Below are 19,251 nucleotides of genomic sequence, written 5' to 3'. Positions count from 1 at the left end.
GGGATTTCCAGGGGTTGGGTTGGATTAATGATTTTTCACACTGTTTTTCCCAGGAGGGTTCCTCAGAGACTACTCAGATGGCCGGTGGTGTGGGGGGGACCAAGTGGACATGATTTCCTCTACCTGCTTTGACCAGAGAACTCAACTTAATCTAATTACTGGGCCAGGCTTCTAAAATGCTGCTGAAAGAGAAAGAGAGATTGAAATCTCCAGATCATCCATAATTAGATGATCCAAAAAGATGCTTACAGCTTTAACTTGGTGGAGTCAAAATCTTTTCTCCCCAGTGGGTTACAGGCTACACAGCTGGGGCCAATGCCTGTGAAAGGAAGGAGGGAACCATGGAGACGTCTGTGGTGTTGCATGTTTATCTCCTCTCACCAACCAGACTGAAAGACTCTGTCTTGCATTTCTCTTGCATTCTCCAGAGAGCTCCCAGTGCAGGCCTGCAGTCTGGCTTCAAACCCTCTTCCTAGCTGGGAGATGGGGGAGGGGGTAGAAGTTGGGGGAAGGACCTCTGGAAGACAGAACCTATTACCCTGACCATATGTGCTTCTGCTCAGCCACTCAATCGTGTTCAACTGTTCGGAACCCTGTGGACTGTAGCCCGCCAGGCTCCTCTGTCCATGGGATGTTCCAGGTGAGAATACTGGAGTGCATTGCCATTTCTTCTTCCAGGGAATTTTTCTGACCCAGGGATCAAACTCATGTCTCTTGCATTGGCAGGCAGATTCTTCACCACTTGAGCCATTTGGGAAGCCCTACCCCAACCATAAAATATAATAAAGCAAATGCAGATGCTCTGGAGGTGAGTCCCACCTCCATTTACTACCTGGTGATCTCTGACAGAGGACTAAAGACCCTCCAAACCCCAGTTTCTCAGCTAGGTAATAATGCTTATGATTTATGTATTGCATTGAAGTCAGACTTTGCATCTAGACCCCTCCCTCTTGTCTAGAGGTGCTGTGCTCAGGGCAGGGAAGAAGGATATATTAATTACTTCTTCTGAGTCCACTAAGTCCTGAGTAAAAACCACAGCTGAAAGGTTCAGGGCTGAGACATGAGAAGTAATAGCTTGCTAGTAAAACACAGTAAGATAAGTCTTAGAAAAACAACCACAGAGTGACGGAGGCTGGAAGAGGTGGTTTAGGAGGGAGAGGAAACAGGTGGTTCAAAGGGGGAGGCCTTGAACCCTCCAGCATTGGACCAGCTCACAGTACATGGAACAAAGCCGTGGGACCCACCGAGTCTTGGTCTCAAAGCTGTCGTCACATCTCCCAGAACCTGTGTCCGACTGTGACCAGTGGAGGACAGACACAGCCGGTCCTGGGGGACAAAGTGTGACATCAGACAGGCTTGTCTTCAGTATGACACCTCTTTTTTCTGTGCTCTTTCCCACCTCTCCCATCTTCTTCAGATGCCCAGAGCCTCTGAGAAATGGAAGAATGAGCACCCTAGGGACAAGACAGGATGAGTGTATTGCAGTAGGACACCCTCCTGGAGAGGTTAGGCACCCAGTGTGAGACCTCTCTCAGAGAGGGCTGCATTCCCAGGGGATCCTAGAGAGAGGAATTCCCAAGCCAGAGTCCACGTGTAACCCACAGATGCCTGTGGGTTTGGTCAGATCATGAAAATGTCAAGAGTTTTGTAAATGAAAAAATTAATTGTTGGTATTTAAAAAATAGGTATTTAATTAAAAGGACTTTTAAAAATAAAATTCAGATTTCTGGGTTCTTTTGGAAAATTGGAGAACTGAAAGTGTTGGGCATATATTCCCATTGAGCTGAGCAGCTGCTACTTTCCTTAAACACTCATTAAAACATCTGCTTTAACATCTGCCACAGTCCTCACCGCTCCCTATTGCTCCCATGGCATCTGAACTTGTGACCTTTGACTTTATCCAAAGAAATGACCCAGGCATAGGAACCATAAAGCCAATATTCCTGGGCAGAGGAGTGTTTCCCTGGTCCTAACACTGTTTCATTTGGGAGGCCACTTTTCCTAAAACAGGTAAAACCTCCCACACCACCTCACAGATCATGAAGAGCACTCAAAGGCAAAAGGGGCTGGGAAAAAAATGTATAGCTCTGCCCAGCGCCCCACCCCTACAACCTGCCCTGTCTAGCATAAACAGCTGCCCATGTCATCAGCAGCAACAGCAATAGCTCATTCAGGCCCTAGTTGTTCATCCTCTGTGACCCAGCAGAGAGTCAGCCTTGAACTTGGGCCTGGCCCAACCTTCCAGTCTGTTCCCACATCAGGGCCCTCTGCTTTCGCCTGCTGGCCTCATCGTGCTTGGGTAGCCCTTTGTTTGAACCCTGGTCTTTGTTTCCTACCAGCCCTGAAATGCTCTGGAATGCTTTGTGCCCTGCCCTCCCATGTGAGGTTGTCTTTGTAGCTGAGTCCTTGGAATACCAGCTGCTGCCATCAGACTCCTTCAGCTGCAAGACTTCCTTCCTTCCTTCCACCTCTGCCTACCCCAGAGGCTGATCTACCCCCAGTCCTTAGCACAGGCCTTGTCCTTTGCCTGCCTTGCCCCATGCAGGATGCCGCCAGCACAGGCAAAGCTTGTCTAGAGAGTAGGGTTTAGGTGGGATTTCAGACCCCACTCTCCCCTCAGCCATGCACCTTTGTACACAACTGCACAACTCTGCAGAGGTTCGCCTGGCTGCAGAGCCCGGGCCATCCTTGTTTGGCCTCATCCTCTCACTGACCCAGCTTCATTTCTGATATCCCTCCCCTAGTTTCCAGTATTTCTTTTTCCTCTTTGTCTGACACCTTATCCCAGGGCAACAAACTATGAATATAATAATAATTAACATATTGAGATTCTATCTGAAACAGTATATGAAGCACTATACACTCATTATATTTAATTCTTACAACAACCAGGAAAGGTAGAACTGCTCTCCTCATTTTCCAGGTGAGGAAAGTAAAACCTAGAGAGATCAAGGAATTTTCCCAAGGCCCACCATCAGTTCAGTTCAGTTCAGTTCAGTTGCTCAGTCGTGTCCAACTCTTTGCAACCCCAGAGACCAGCACGCCAGGCTTCCCTGTCCATCACCAACCCCTGGAGTTTACTCAAACTCATGTCCATCGGGTTGGTGATGCCATCCAACCATCTCATCCTCTGTCATCCCCTTCTCCTCCTGCCTTCAATCTTTCCCAGCATCAGGGTCTTTTCCAATGAGTCAGTTCTTCGCATCAGGTGGCCAAAGTATTGGAGTTTCAGCTTCAGCATCAGTCCTTCCAATGAATATTCAGGACTGCTTTCCTTTAGGATGGACTGGTTGGATCTCCTTGCAGTCCAAGGGACTCTCAAGAGTCTTCTCCAACACCACAGTTCAAAAGCATCAATTCTTCGGCACTCAGCTTTCTTCACAGTCCAACTCTCACATCCATACATGATCACTGGAAAAACCATGGCCTTGACGGACCTTTGTTGCCAAAGTAAAGCGTGAAAGTGAAAGTGTTAGTCATTCAGTCGTGTCCTACTCTTTGTGACCCCGTGGACCGTGGCCCGCCAGGCTCCTCTGTCCATGGGATTCTCCAAGCAAGATCCTGGAGTGCTTTGCCATTTCCTTCTGCAGGAGATCTTCCTGACCCTTGGATGGAACCTGGGTCTCCCTCATTGCAGGCAGATTCTTTACCATCTGAGCCACCAGTGAAGCCCCTGAGTGACAAAACTAGGGTTCAAACCTAGGTCTGTCTATTGCCAAAGCTTAGGCTCTTAATCTCTTGGCTCTGTCTCCCAAATCAAAGAAAACTGGAAAGGAGACTCAGAGAAGTCAATAATTTGTTTAAGGTCACACAGATCATCAGTGGTAGAGCTCGAATTGAAACTCAGATAAGTCTTCTGTCACCAAGTCCAAGGCTCTTTGATCTGTTGCCTCTTTCCTTGCTCTGTTTGCCTCTCAGCTCCAGGTATATGATGGGAAATACTTGCAGACCGAAATACTCACTTCATCTGACTTGACAGGCCTAGTTGGAGTTGTTTTCTTAGAGACTCCCTCCCAATTGTTTCAGTATCAGCCAAACTGGTCTTCTGTACAAACAGGTTAGATTTTGATTCAACCCCTGTCCTCCCAAATGGAGACCCTGGAATTCCACTAAGGAACAATTTTCCTATAAGGGGAATAGATGATTATAATTCATTGGGTTTGAAGTCCTAACATATTAGGATAAATATGTTTTTTTCTGATAAGAGGACCTAAGGGGGTATTAGAAACGGAAGTTTTAGTTGGGGGTAGGTTGAGAGTGAACTCAGGGATAACCCTGGCCCAGCAGGGCCTGAAGACAAATTTCACTTAAGGTGATTTTCTGGAGATTAGAGCATCTTGCTTCTTGGAACTCTGAATCTCTAGATTGACTTTGTGTTTGGGCCCTACAGGTCCCTTGTCCAGCTCCTGCTCCCAGCTAGGGAAGTTAGTTCAGATACTCTTGGAGATGACTTGTGGCCCGACAGCGCCTGCAGATAGGGCCAGTGGAAACGCCACCTTCACACAGCAAGTCTTCACACCTGTTCCCTTTGGGGAGTCCTGGGCCTGATCACAGTCCCCAGGAACAGCCCTGCTGAGCAGCTCATCTCATTAGCCTCTGTAGTGGATAGCAAACTGTGAGAGCCTGAAAGTAATTGGATCCCCTATAGAAATAGGTTTCTTAGATGCCTGGGCCAGATTAAGTTCCTGGCAGCCTGGTTGGGCTTAAAAACTTTCCAAAACCTTTAGTCAATTCAATTAAAATGAGCAAGGATTTACTTAGGAGCTCTGGGTACCAGTATTGATTCTGGAGACTTCATCACCTCCTCCTATTCTAGTCCATTTTCATATCCTGATAGCAACTGAATTTTCTTAAAACCAGCACTGCATAGTGTCCTGAGGCTTCAGGATAAGATAGACTTGGGTTCAAATTCCTCTGCCAGTCAGTAAATGCATGACACTTACCCTAACTGAGCTTCAGTTTCTCCATCTGTAAAACATCAACCTCAGAGGGCTGTATTTGAGAATTAAATGATATTATGCAGGAGCTCAGATCAGGGTCCATCACCTGTAAGGTAGCAATCAGGCCAATAAGCAGATAAAACCATAAAGCCTTCCTGCTCCCATAAAACATATCCTCAGATACCACAGTTCCCCACCACCCCTAGGACAAAGTCCTGCCTTCTTCACCTGGCACTCAAGGGCACACACTTGCGTGTAGGGCCACGTTTCCAATGCTTAACAACCACAGGTGGCTTGTGGCTGCCGTATTGGACAGCACAGATCAGAACATTTCCATCCTTGTAGAAAGTCGGTTGTGCAGCCCTGCTGTAGGTGATACCACAGTTCACTCGCTAACCTGAGCCCCTTTCCTGGGTACAGCTTTCAGTGGACGTATGGGGTAACAATGACCAGCATGAGAGTCTTAGGAGGCAGGGAATAGGTGCCACTAAGCCGGGAAAAGCAGTAAACACAGCTCGAGGAACTGAGGTCAGACCACAGTAGTCATCAATATCCCCACTAGCCATCATTTTTCTTTTTCCCCTCATTTTGGCCTTAGCTTCTCTAGGGGTGCCCTGGGAGGGGAAGGAGATGACCAGCGGGGGTTTGGGGCTTTGTGAGCCTCTGTGATTTACTGTAGGCGACCTTTCTCTTACCACTTTTTCTTTTAGTGTATATGCTGCCGAAGTGAGCACTCTCTCATCACTTAATTATCCCTACTTCTCTAGCTGCTGGGAGGAGTAAATGATTAATACCCTACCCCTGCCCAGGCACACTGGGAGAGTTTACCACATGATAGATCTTTTTCTCACATTTAAATAAGCACTGTACATGAAAATCTGTCTGTCAGAAGGGGCATGCATGCATTTGTTTTTAATAAAAAAAAAAGAAGAAAAATGAACAGATCATTTTTTACAAGACTGCGATACCCTAAAGCGTGTGCTTCTGCCACAGCCCCCACCCCCTGCCTCCCGCCCCCGGCAAAGTTGGGGGAAGGTGGATAAAAGAAAACTAATCGTGAGGTGATCATTTTTGAAGCTGAACTATAATAATATGAAGGTTCATTATTATATTCTCTCTAGTGTGGCTGGAAAACTTTCATAATAAAACAAGTTTAAAAACCAAGAGCCTACTCCCACTAAAACTTAATGTAACCAAGCAGACCACTTGCTCCCAAATGCCTAAGGAGATCTCTCTCTGTAACCAAGGTGCCCCTGTTCCCATGAGCTGGGGCGAGGGGAGCAGGGAGAGTGGTGAGGGGCAGAGAGTGACTGTTCACCCTGGGTGTTTCCATCCCGGTATCTGTTTATTCTACAGGGAACATGAGCCTCTCAGGTGTCTCTAATTCCTGATGAAAGGATCTGTGGGTCCTGGAGTCCTGGCCCTTGGCCAGGTTTTCCAGTTGCTTCTCGGTCTCAACTTCTGGTAGCAGGAGCTGCTTCCTCTTGCTGCAGCCCCCCACCTTTCCCACCCTCCTGCAGCCTGCGGGGACCTCATACCTCACTTTCTTCACCCCTCGGGGCTCCTTTGTTTCCCAAGGCCTTACTTGTCACTTCCTGGGCCACAGAGGATGTTTCACACAGCTGAACAATCAACCCGCTGGGGAATCACTTCCCTGGACCCTTTGCTGAGCCGTATTTTGCCGTTTCAGAAGCTAGTCTGGTATCTCTGGCTACAACCAGTTCCAGGCCTAAGCTCTTTTATCTCCTTTATTTCCCATATCACCTACTATAAGATTGGGTACCCACCGAGGGAAAATGAACTAATGATTGAATGGGTCTAACAGGCAGTGAGCCCTTGCTTTTTCTACCTGCCACCCTCCACCCCCACTAGGGGCTCTGAACCAAAATAAGAACCATGAAGGATGGTCTTCCATTCTCATTCAATGGGGGCCAGTCACGCTGGGTAAGGAGTGAGCCACCATGATGCTGTTATTCTGGCATTGTGTGTGCCCACCCATGCTGGTTGGAGAGGGAATGATTTGAGCCTGGGAAGGGTGGTGGCTACTCTGAGTCTCGCCAGAAGGATACTGAGAGAGAACTAGAAAAGCAGGAGAGAGGAAAGTGGGGGCGAATAGAAATCAGAGAGGAGGGAGTAGGGAGGCTCAGGGAGGAGGTGGGAGAAAGGGAGAAAGGGGCACAAGGAAAGAGAGGGAGAGAACCTAGCCTGGCCCTGCACATCCCCAGCCCTCTGACGTGGCTATGCTGATATCTCCCGCACTAATTGCTTCAATTAATAATACCGCTCTATAAAATTTCAGCAGCTGAGACCGAGGGAAAGGAAGGATGACATAGTGCATTAATAATGCAGGCAGCCGATCGAGTTGGGCTCCTGGGAGCTCCATTAGGGAGCCCGGCTGTCGTCCCCGCAGCAGCTAACACTTGGGCAGGGCGGCCAGCGTCCTTGGGCCACTGCAGACCGCGGGGCTGAGGAGCCGCAGAGGCGGCGCCAGAGGATGGGAGGCTGGGGACGGCTTTAGCTTTCTCCGAAACTCCGGAAAGCACCCCTCCCCCATTCTTTCATCCGAACAACTGATGTTTTCTTTATCTTATGTAAGTGCTGCTCAAGGTTTCAAGATCGCTGCCCTAAATCCTACCCCCCACCCCCTCCCAAACTGCCCCTTCCTAGACCTAGTACTGATTAGCAGCCCCTCCCCCACCTCCACCAGTGAGGGAAGTTCCAAGGCACCTCTCCTGATGGTTTTTGCTTTTGTTTTGCAATCTCTGTCGCATTTTTGATCTTTCATCTCAGTCTTCTCTCTTCTTTGTCCCTGGATTCTTAAGAGCTCTTAGAGCAGTGATCTTCTCTACCAAAACAAAGAACCTGTCATCCAAAACGCATTACAGCTGGTTTCTCTGAAGTCAGCAACAATATCAGCATCACCCAAATCCTCCCTAAGGGTCTGCACGTGCACAGCCCATCCCCCAGACTGTGCCCAGGCCAGTCTGAGCGTGGAGCCAGGAACAAAGGAGCCAGTGGCAGACGTCCCCATCTGAAGCTGCAGGTTCCTATGCGATATTATGCTGGTGCAAAGCCAGTTCTTTTCCCATTTGCTTGCAGAAACCAGGCCTGGACCATCCCAAGCTCACTAATTAGGGCTTCTCATTCTGGGGTCTAAATGTTAGGGGAAACACTGACTGAAACCACCCACCCTGGCCAGGCACTATAGTAACCATTAGGGTGAATTATTTTATGACAGGAGGTGTTGGTAAGGAACATGGGACTAACAAGCTACCACCAACCAGAAGAATTCAAGAAAGGTCAAAAGGAAACACCACGTGTCCTCCCACCTCCCTGAATTCTGCTTGCTGGAATCCATCTTGGCTGAGCAATGCATGCACCACTAGAAAGGACCCTAAGTCTGAATGATTGGCAACAGACAACCCAGAAACTAACCCATCACCATAAAACCTGAGGCTGCGAGCCACATAGCAGAGCAGTCCTCCTGGGTTCCCTTACATTCCTGCTCTCTGGCCAGGTGCCCCTTCCTGGGGCAGTTTCAGCAGAGAGTGACCTTTTTAAAAATGGTGTGAGTAGATATTAGGTATACAAAGGGGTGGGCTGCAGTGGACACTGTTGATTTTTAGCCAGCATTCATCCTCCCATTTATACATGTCTAACAGATCCTAGTTTCTATGGGATATTTTCTCCTCCTTTTAAATTCAGTGAGTGGATTGTGGTTGGTCTATGCCAGTCTCAGAATCCTACTCCTCTCACCAGGAGTCAGCCTGGGATTGGACATGTGGCCCAGTCCTGGCCCGTGAGACAAAGGGAGAAATTGCTAGGAAGCTCCTGGGAAAGAGACATGAGAAGGGACAGTTTGTCCTTTTTCAGTGGGATGTTTCCACATCTGGAATTGCTGTGGGCATCCTGTCAGCCAACCTGAGGATGAAACCCACTCGAAGATGGCAGAGTGGGAGGGAAAGGACTCCTTGAGACACTGTGAGCCTCCCCTTCCTCTGAACATGAGCTAGGAAAGATAATAAATTCCCTGCAGTTGAGGACAGTTTGAGTTGAGGTTTTTTTGTTACTTGCTGACAAAAACATCACAGCTGATACACTCTCCCTACTTTAACATGCAGTATTCACACTGTTTGTCTGACATGTTTCACATATCGCCTTGTCATCTTTATTGTATTGTTGTATTGTTACTTAACTTTTCCTGTGTTTATGTCTCATCTATGAAGTCTACACCAGCTCTTCCAACCCACGTAGATGTTCTCTGAATTCTTATAGAGCTTCCAAATAGCAGTCAAATCTGTCATCCATTCATACCAGAAATATTTACTGAGCCCCTGTTGTATGCCCTGATAGTTCAGTTGGTAAAGAAGCCACCTGCAATGCATCTGGTTCGATTCCTGGGTCAGGAAGTTCCTCTGGAGAAGGAATAGGCTGCTGCTGCTGCTAAGTCACTTCAGTCGTGTCCGACTCTTTGTGACCGCATAAACGGCAGCCCACCAGGCTCCCCCATCCCTGGGATTCTCCAGGCAAGAACACTGGAGTGGGTTGCCATTTCCTTCTCCAATGCATGAAAGTGAAAAGTGAAAGGGAAGTCGCTCAGTCGTGTCTGACTCTTTGCGACCCCATGGACTGCAGCCTACCAGGCTCCTCCATCCATGGGATTTGCCAGGCAAGAGTACTGGAGTGGGGTGCCATCTTCCTACCCACTCCAGTATTCTTTGGCTCCCCTTGTGGCTCATCTGGTAAAGAATCTGCCTGCAATGCAGGAGACCTGGGTTCGATCCCTGGGTTGGGAAGATGCCCTGGAGAAGGGAAAGGCTACCCACTCCAGTATTCTGGCCTGGAGAATTCCATGGATTGTATAGTCCATGGGGTTGCAAAGAGTTGGATACGACTGAGCAACTTTCACTTTCACTGTTATGTGCCACACTCTGGGCAAGGGCTAAGGATACAGCAGCAAGCAAGACAGACGTGGTCCCCATGCCTACAGAGCTTATAGTCTGTTATGAAATGTTTGTGTCTCCCCCAAATTCATATGTTGAAATCCTGACCCCTAATGTGATGGTATTAGAAGGTGGTGACTTTGGGAGGTATTAAGTAGGTCATGAGGGTAGAGCCCTCATGAATGGAATTAGTGCTCTAATAAAGGGACCCCAGAGAGTTCTCTTGCCTTCTTTCTACCATGAGAGTCAACAGTCCTCATAGCACTTAACATAGCTGACCCCTAAATAAGCATTCATATGCATCAAGTAAATGAAGGGACGAATGTGTAAATGGATGGATGGAGTTAAGTAAATGGCTAAACACTTTCATTCTGTCTCTTCAGTTGGGAGATTACAAATGAATCCTTCTGATGCCAGAATCCTCATGGGCAGGTCTTGGGAAGAAAGGCTTCCTTCAAAAATGAATGTCCATGGGGAGTTCCCTGAGTCTCTATCCTCCTGGTGGTACCCTGACTCCTTTATTGCCCAGGTTGGCTTCATCTTCCTGGCTGAAGAGTCTGAAGGAGGCAAGATCCTAGGGTTCCTAGGCACATGTGACCCCAAACTTTCCAGCCTGGATCCCCACCTCTCCAATTGCACTGATTGGTGGCTAAGTAACCCTCGTGGATTATGTCCCAGGAACTCTGGCCTTCTCTTCTCCCACCAAAGTGACTTCCTGGCCAGAGCCCAGGAGACCGGATGTGCTCCTGCTAATTGTCTGAAAGTGCTCTCTGCTGCTGGCCCAGACTCCCGGGAGGTCGTGAGAGAGGCAGAAGTCTGGAGAGATAACACAGACTACTCACTCGCCCCCGGGGTCTAAACTCTGGAAACACTGAGCAGCTCCGTGCTTGAGGCAGTCCAGATGACAGCCAGCAAGGTTCGCTGAGGATAGTCTCAGTGGACTGTTAGAGCCGGACCCTGGGAGGCAGGCAGGGAGGAGGAGCCCAGGAAGGAATCATCAAGTCTGTTGTGAAGTCTCCCTTAAAAATCCATCGTCTGAGCCGATTTGCAGGCAGAAGTGAGGCCTTCCCTGGAGCTGGATACAAAGCCTGCCTGGGGGCCCAGTTTTGCACCTGGACTGGCCAGTACTCAGCCAGTCACCCCCAAGTGCGACCTAAGCTGGTCCTGACAGTTTCTGAGCCTTCAGGTATTGCAGAGGAGCAGGACCAGTTATGTAACTTGCAGGGCCAGGGCAACATGGAAATGTGAGGTCCCTTGTTCAGAATGATTAAGAATTCCAAGAAGATGACAGGGCCTTAAACCAAGCTGAGGGTCCATCAAAGCACCAGGCCCTAGGTGACTACATAGGTCGCCCTTGTGAAGCTGCAGAGGGGTTACTGCAGAGGGGTTACTGGAGAAAAGTGTGAGGTGGGGAGAGTTACCAGCAACGGTTAACCACCAGCCCTGAGTCTTAAAGGAAGGGGCTTTAACTTCCTTAGGTCTCCTTCCGGGACCCAGAGATACCCATCACTGACCGGGTGAAAGTGAGGGGAGTTTTAGTTTTGTTGGCCTTGAAGTAGAGACCAACTTCCTGTGTCCACATGGAGTGGATCCAAAATGAGCGAATCCACGTAGGAGGTCACAGGGCCAAGACATGTTAAGAGGGCCATTTGTCCCAGGGCCTTTTGGTTTAAGTTAAGGCAGCTAGGACGCACCCTTTAGAGTGTAATTCACCTCAGTACCCAGGACGAAATAACACATCACCCCCTGGGTGAGAAAGGGTCTATAGGATCTTTGTCAGTGAGGTTTCAAGGGAGGTAATTCAGAGACAATGTGGCGTTTTAAAAAGTCCTTGGATAGCAAGGCTTTATTTAAATGGAAAAACACACTGTAATTTGAATAGAAAGACTCAGTTTTGTAAAAGTGAAAAAATTTTCCCTAAATGAATCCAATTCCGTCTCATTGCAATCAGTGTTTTAAATTTGGCAAAACTAATATTAAAATTGATTTGGGAAAAATAAACTTGGGAGAACAAGGAAAACAGTTTTTAAATTTTAGTTAGAGGATAGGACTTTAGATATTAAAGTACATTTTCAAGAGCACATAAAGATGCCTCTGGGACCCTCTTCATCTCGAGCAGGTCCAGAGGATGGTCTTCTTTGCCCCTGTAGCCTTGGCTGTTGAGCCCCTGGACCAAGACTTGGAGGTTGTGCTGTTCAAACCCCAGGCTGCTCTGCCCAGGTGCTGCACAGGACATTCTGGGAAGCCAGAGGCATTGCCCACTGCCCTCGGGTTGCTCCCAGAGAAACAGGTGGCTTCAACTCACTGGGGACCTTCTTGCAAAACCTCCTATCCTGCAGGGGAGACTCTTAAGGAAATCTGCACCAGTTCCTGGTGCCTGGCCTCGCCTTCACCCCAGAGGCTAGGAGAGTCATCAGGCCACAGACTCGTCAGGCCAAGGATGGTCTTGAGTAGGAAGGCAGCCTGCTGTGCCAGGCTCCTGTGGGTTACTGAGTGTGGTACACGCATTAGCTATGACCTGGGTCCTCCTGCTTTGTTGTCTTTGAGTGTCTCCACCCAAAATTCAAAGCATTAACATAAAGGATGGGGGAACAGTCACGATTAACATGTGGTTCAGAGGGAAGCTGAGTTGACTGAGATGGATGTGACATTTCTCTGTGTGTTGGGGGCTGATCCTCCCTCAGCCCTCTCCCCCACCCCCAATTTCCGTGGATAACCGAGAGTGAGGACTATTCCAGAAAGTAGTGGGGGTCCAGACACATGGACATCCTTAGTCCCTCCAACAGCGTTCCGGGTAGCCCTGGGCTCCATTCTCACAGAGGTTACTTGCTTCTCTTGCTTCTCTGTGGATTTGCTTTGGGGGAAAATGGTTCGGAGTGAGTATTGGAACCCAAATCTCAACAGCAGCACTTTCTCCCTCTTCCAGAAACCATTCTTTGTTTTTGCCAAATGCTGGGCATTCAAAACAAGTTGCCTTTTATCTCAACGGGGAGTGGGCTTAGGTGGGCCTTGGGTGGATTTCTAATCTTCTTGCCCTGTACCTGCCTCAGGACTGGTGGGCGGAGTCACTGCAGGGGTCTGGGAGAGAAAAAGCAAATTTGTTGGAGAAGTCAGCCCTCCCTCCAGCAGAAGCCTCAGTGGGGTCTGCTGTGCTGACACTCGCTGGCTGAGGCTGAGATCAGCTATCACTGCAGACAGAGTTGTTTCTTATTTTCATCTTGTGGCATAAACGGAGAGGCTCTGAATGCAGCTTCCAACAGGGGCTGCAGCTCAGAGCCCTTAATAGGCCCTTAGAACAGGCCTGCAGAGACTGGCTTCCTGGGAGCCGGAAGAGCCGGGGGCCTCGGGCTCAGCACCACACCCCTCCTCCCAGCCCCCGCCTGCTGCATTGCACCACTGATTCAGTGAAGACAGCATCCTCACCCACTTGAGAGCGGCTCGTTGCTCGGCTCTGACGATTAGACTGAGCTGCTGCAGAGAAGCGCTCACCCTCACCGACATAAGGCTTTTTAAAAGTGATCAATTGCATTAGCAAATTTCTTATTAGCTCTGCTGTCAGGAGGGAGCTCCTGCCATATTAGCTTGCTGAGGCTGATGCAGAATTTCCCAGCCGTTAATTACCATGCCAAGGGCTAAAGGGACTCAGAGGCTGGTAGGTGGATGGGTGGAGGCCCCCATTCTCTTTTCCCTCTCCCGTGGGAGTCAGGGAATCTGGGGCTTGGTGTTGTGCTCCTCAGGTCTGACTCTGCAGTGGGGTAGGGCCCAGGACGCCCACATACCATCTGGGCTGATAGAGGTTGGGTTGTCCAATAGAGCCTCTGGGATTTGGCAGCTTGGAATCTGCCCAGCAGCTCTTTAGGAGCTGCAAGTTCAAGGCAGAGCCTGGACTGCATCCCAGAAAGGTGCTCCGGCCTCTCCTTGGCGGGGTGGAAGGTGGGGGGAGGGTGGGAGGGGGGATTCAAGGCCACTGATCCTCATTTCTCCTCCCCTCCCTCCAGACAGCTTGAGAGTCTCCTCCCTGAAGGTGACATCACATCTCCTGCTTAGATCATCTCTTGGTGACTATCCAAAGAACTGCATATTCAGGATACCCAACCCGATTTCCACCGGCCCAGGCTCAGACAAGGAATTGCTTAAAACTCACATGCATCAGGGAGCAAAATGAGAGAAGGCAGATTTTGATTTCTTGTTGTACCTAGTGCCGCAAACTAAAAAAACCATTCAGAGGGTGTCTGATTCCTTTGAGAATCTGACAGAACAAATAGATCTTCATTCCCAGGAAAAATGAATATAGTCACACGTGTGTCTTCAGTTTGGGAATGCTCTGCAGTCAGTTTATGAATCCCCATTTTATAAGTGCCCTTCCCAAGCCCATGGGAGTAGCTGATCCCTGGGAAGGGCCCAAGCAGCCCCCTGCCACAAGAAGCAAGGTCAGCTCCTAAAACAGCAGCAGAGCCAGCTCCCTGGGGCAACACCAGCCCTGTTTGGGTAAAGGCTGCAAGACACAATTGCATCATTCCTTGGGTTACAGTAGACATGGTAAGACCGAGACATGGGTTCAGGGCAGCACTGACTTTGTGGTCAGGTCTACATTAACTGCTCCTTCTGAGAAACCAGTTCCTGTGGCTAGGAGGCCCCTGGTCCTGGTGTGTTCCTGCTGAGAAAGGAGGTGGGGAGGAGGAGGAGGAGAAAGCAGAGACTGCAGCAGAAAAAAAGAGAAGATTCTGAAATGGATGCGGGGGAGGGTGTGTGTGTGTGTGTGTGTGTGTGAGCGCACGTATGCGCGTGTGGAGAAGAAAAGTGGGTGGGGAAGAGCACCGAATTCCTCATTGTTCGTCTAAAGGATACTTGAGATGAAATCTCAGAAAAATTGTGAGGATGAATTTGCACTCTTTCAGACATACAGCCTCAAATTCTGCCTTATCTTGAGTTTTGATAGGCGGAATGCTCTGCTCTGTGAAATCAAGAAAACACTCTGCTTTCTTGTCGGCTCTCAGAAGGCTGGGCTTTCGAAAATCCCCCAAGGAGAGTGGAAAGGTGGGAAGAGGTCCTCTAGCATGTGAAGTGAAGTGAAGTGAAGTCGCTCAGTCGTGTCTGACTCTTTGCGATCCCATGGACAGTAGCCTACCAGGCTCCGCCGTCCATGGGATTTTCCAGGCAAGAGTACTGGAGTGGGCTGCCATTTCCTTCTCCAGGGGATCTTCCCAACCCAGGGATCGAACCCGGCAGACGCTTTACCATCTGTGAGGGGGCTACTAAATTATTCTCCAGGGCCCCAGTGGTTTCCACAACTCCCTGAGGGGAGCAGGAGGGTAAAACTGCTGCTAAGACCAGACCCAGCGGGATTCTTCTGAGGGATGGAAGACACTGATAACCAACTGGGACTGCCTCCTTCTCTGTATTGAGGAAGAGTATGTTGACTTTAGCCCAGATCCTGATATAGCCTCAGGGCCACAGCCTGTCCAGGGCCCATCCTTACCCCTCCCTCCCTGGTTCCTGCCTCCCTCGGGGTTGAAGAAGTCATGAGCTAAGCTCTTGCTCCAACTCTAGCCTAGTATCTGCCGGGTTTCCCAATCTCCTTCCAGGATGGCCTTACTCGGGATCCAGCCCCACTGGTCAGACCTGCTCGCCATCCCTTTCAGTCATGTAGTCCCGTCCCAGCAGGTCCGCTCCACTTCTGTCACTCATTTCCGTGGGCCACTCCTTGGGCTTTCTAGGTCCACATGGCAGCCCTCCTGGTGTTTTCAGCCCCATGTTCCAGAAACTGTGGCATGACAAACTCCTCTTGCCAGCATCCCACGTGCTCCTCCTTCACTCTCAGGATGAACCGATATCAGTCTTGTTACAGAGCGGGGAGATCAGAGACATTGAAAGGGCTCAGGATTTTGTGAGCTGGGGAAGAGATGACTCAGCCTGATTCAGTTTCTCTGAAGACCATGGGCCTGGGCTTATGTCTGTCTTCTCCCTGCCCGTGGGGAATGGCCAACACTGGGCCCTGAAGCAGAGGGACTGGTTCAGAGGAAGAAGAACCCTGTTGGCCACCAAGAAGATGAAATTCTGCAGCAGCTCATGGGTGACCGGAAAGGAACCCCTCCCTGGAAATGTCCTTCAAACATCTTCCATCTGTCCTGCATGGTCTCTGCATTTTCTTCTTCCCAGCTCTGGGCTTCAGGGACCGCTCCCTCCAGCTGCTTCAGCCTGTGCCTACTCACTGGTTTATAAAGTTAGGAGAGGCAGCATCAGTGTCCCAGGAATGCTGGAAGTATGATTCTCCAAGCACTTAACTTAATTCAGAAAAGAAGTTGAAATGGGGAAAATTGATTTCCCACCCACCCAGTTCCCTGTCCTAATGTTCCTGTTCCCCATATCAACCAGAAGAGGAGGCAACTCCCTGAAGCAGCCTCACCTCCCCGACCCCAACTCTCTCATTTATGTGTTTTGGTTTTGTCACATCACCTATCGTGATCTTTTATTTTTGTGTTTGTTCACTAGGTATTGCCTGTCTCCCTCAACCACCCACTCATCCATTAGGCCCTTGTCTTGTTCATCGCCACATGCCCAGTACCCAGCACAGTGCCTGGTCCCCCGTGGAAGGGTACAGTCAGTATCTGTTAATATGAGGGAAGGTGGTTAGGATTTGGAGAGGAGGCCAGGATCAGGGAGGCCATCAGTGTAGATGGAGTTAGTGGGACATTGGGCACCATCCTTTTCATTACCCTCTTGAGGCTTTCCGCGGCCAAGTGGATAAAGTTCATATTCGTTATCCTGACATGCAAAGCCCCAGTCTGTCTTTCTAGGTTCATTTCTTGTCAATCTCCTTTTAAGACTCCAATGTGTCAGCCTCTCCAAATTGCTAAATGGTCCCCACATTCCCAAGTTCTTCCATGTATGTTCTTATGCATGTTTGCACCTGAAATGCCTTTTGTCTATGCAATTAGGAATTATTGGGTTGGCCAAAAAGTTTGTTTGGGTTTCTCCGTAAGATGGTATGGAAAAACTGGAATGAAGTGTTTGGCGCATCCAATATACTATCTCTTTTTGTGATGACTGAGGATTGAAGGTTGCAGTGTAGAACAAGCTCCTACCTCAGTGCTTTGCCAAAATGAAATCCTCACTAAATGTTGGTTAGCATCCTTTCTCTTCCTCTCTGTCTAGGGCACCTACCAGCACAGGGGGCTGGAACTCTGTGAAGCCTCAGGCCCAGCTGACCACCCCAGGACTCCACAGTGCTTTGTTTTCTTCCCATACTTAGTGACTTGTTTCAGGGTCTGTGTCCCCAAGCTGCCACCTAGGGCAGAGGCATCTGTGTCTCCTTTGTGCTTAACATGGTGCTTGGCACACAGTAGGTGCTGAATAATGCCTGTTGGAAACAAGCATTGGTCTGGAGGGTGTTGGGAAGGAAAGTCAGTATCTGTGCCCTCCTGGGCTGGGGGAAGCTAGAAGGGGAGGAGGAGGGTAGTGCCTCCCTCCTGGGGCCTATCGGTCATCTGGTCATGAAATCAGAATCTGCATCCCAAGCACCACAGCCACATCCAATTTTCCATCAATGAAATATTCAGTGGCTCCACAGCCATGGTCTGCTGCTCTGTATCCAGAAGGGAGGGGCTCCCACCTGCTCAGTGCCTGTCTCCACTCCTCTGCACACACCCGCCCTCAATCTCCAGACCAGCGCCTTTGTTATCTACCTCTGTGCCTTGCTAATGCTCTGTATTCCCAGCATTCCCCCCATGCCCCAAATCAGGACTGCCCTTCTTCTGCTTCCCTGACTATCCAACTCCAACTCAGCCTTCCCTGAGGCCCACCATCTCCACGAAATCTTCATTAGAAGTGATCTTTCCCTTCCCTGGACCCCAAACCTATATTTCACCACCCGAGCCAAGTGGAGTTACTTCTTAACTGGACCCATCCTAGTTCATATGAGATATGAATTTTGGCTCAAAACAATGTTTTACTGCTGCTGTGGCTTTCCCCCTGGAGTTTGGCATTGGGACTGGAGTGCTTAGAAGAAAGTAGGAATGGGAATTTCAGTGAAAAGAACAGGGGATTTTCAGGGACCTCTGCTGGACTTGGAACCCTAAAGCTTCCCCATTTAATCAAGGACAGTTCTCCAGCCTTGCCCCTACTCTAGACAAGTACTCTACACAAGCAGGGCAGGGGGACCCTTGGGGTCAAACTTGTAGCCACAGTGATCTCCAGCCACAATGTGCTGCCTCTGAGCACACAGTGACTGCTGTTCAACATGGTGAGTTTGGGCATGTTGTGAGATTGCCAAGTGACACAGCAATGCGCTGAAGGCTGAACGTGACAGAAGAAAGGGACCCACCAGCGTGGGGCCCCTTGGCCAACTCTGTCCAATCAGAACAGTCAGGCCTGGCTGTATGCATCTTGAAATTAGGTGTGAATTAGGTGTGAAATTAGGTGTGAATCACTATTCATATGATTTTGACCCTATAGTTTCTACATGGCAATGCCAGTGAGCCCATTGCCCAAGGATGGAGTGTGGAGAATGGGTATACAATGTGGATTTGGAGTTGGGGGCTGGGACTTGAGTCTAGACTCTGCCTTTTGCTCAGCTGAGTGACCGCAGGGCAGACCTTGACCTTCCTGAGCATCACTGTGGACATGCATATTGATGTTTAGCTCTATCCACATAACACTTTCATTTTTTTTTTTTTTTGGTGCATTCTTTATGTGCTAAGCCCTGCATCAAACATTTTATTTTTAGTACCATCATTGTCCTCACAACAACTCTGGGAGGAAGATATTATTACTATCCCCATCTTAGAGTTGAGCAAACAGAGAATTAAGAGAGAGGTTAAGTAACTTGCCATAAAAGCCATTAATTAAAGGGCAGGTCTGGGATGCTACGTCAGGGTTCCTGAGCACTGTGAAATTTTGCGTCTCTGTAAGCGGGAGTAAAAATCTCTCCATCAGTGGTGTCTAAAGAGGAAATAGGATAATCTATATCAAGGAATCTTGTAAACTGTAAAGCATTATTTTCCGTAGGAGAAGACTCGGTTCTTGCTCTCAAGCATTTTATAATCTGGCTGAGCTGATCCATAAGATCTGCACAGTGTTTGCTCAGATGAAACCAGGCTGTCAAGTTGTCCAGTGCACACCTTTAAGTGACCCAACTTCTCATCACTAATGGGACAGACAGACATGGTGTGCGTGCCTCCTGACACCTTGGCACGAACGGGAAGGTGTGCCACACCTTTGTAGTATATCCTTGCCCCAAAACATTTAGCTTGGACCAAATTAGAAAAACCCAGATTGCGGGACATTTTAAAGACAGTTTGCTTGGATTCTTCAATGATGCCAGTGTCATGAAACAACAATAACAACAAACAAAGACAGGGAGACTGCTC

The 19,251-nt window shown here is 49.0% G+C and overlaps 1 long non-coding RNA gene across 3 annotated transcripts; it reads right to left on the bottom strand.

The window, feature by feature from the left end:
- Positions 1–924: 924 nt before the first annotated feature.
- Positions 925–8,185, bottom strand: LOC129622394 (uncharacterized). Of its 3 annotated transcripts, none has more exons than XR_008699955.1 (3): positions 7,639–8,185; positions 4,944–5,046; positions 925–1,326 (listed from the first exon to the last, which is right to left on the bottom strand). It is a non-coding gene; the product is annotated as an uncharacterized LOC129622394 (long non-coding RNA). The 3 variants fall into 3 exon arrangements; XR_008699956.1 differs by having other exon boundaries at positions 925–1,454; positions 7,668–8,185; XR_008699954.1 differs by having other exon boundaries at positions 7,668–8,185.
- Between the last annotated feature and the right edge of the window lie 11,066 nt (positions 8,186–19,251).

Source organism: Bubalus kerabau, chromosome 11, assembly GCF_029407905.1.
Source record: "Bubalus kerabau isolate K-KA32 ecotype Philippines breed swamp buffalo chromosome 11, PCC_UOA_SB_1v2, whole genome shotgun sequence".
In the NCBI taxonomy this organism is placed as follows: Eukaryota; Metazoa; Chordata; class Mammalia; order Artiodactyla; family Bovidae; genus Bubalus; species Bubalus kerabau.
Note: the sequence above shows the minus strand (reverse complement) of the source record. Positions and strands in the feature narration are given on the sequence as shown.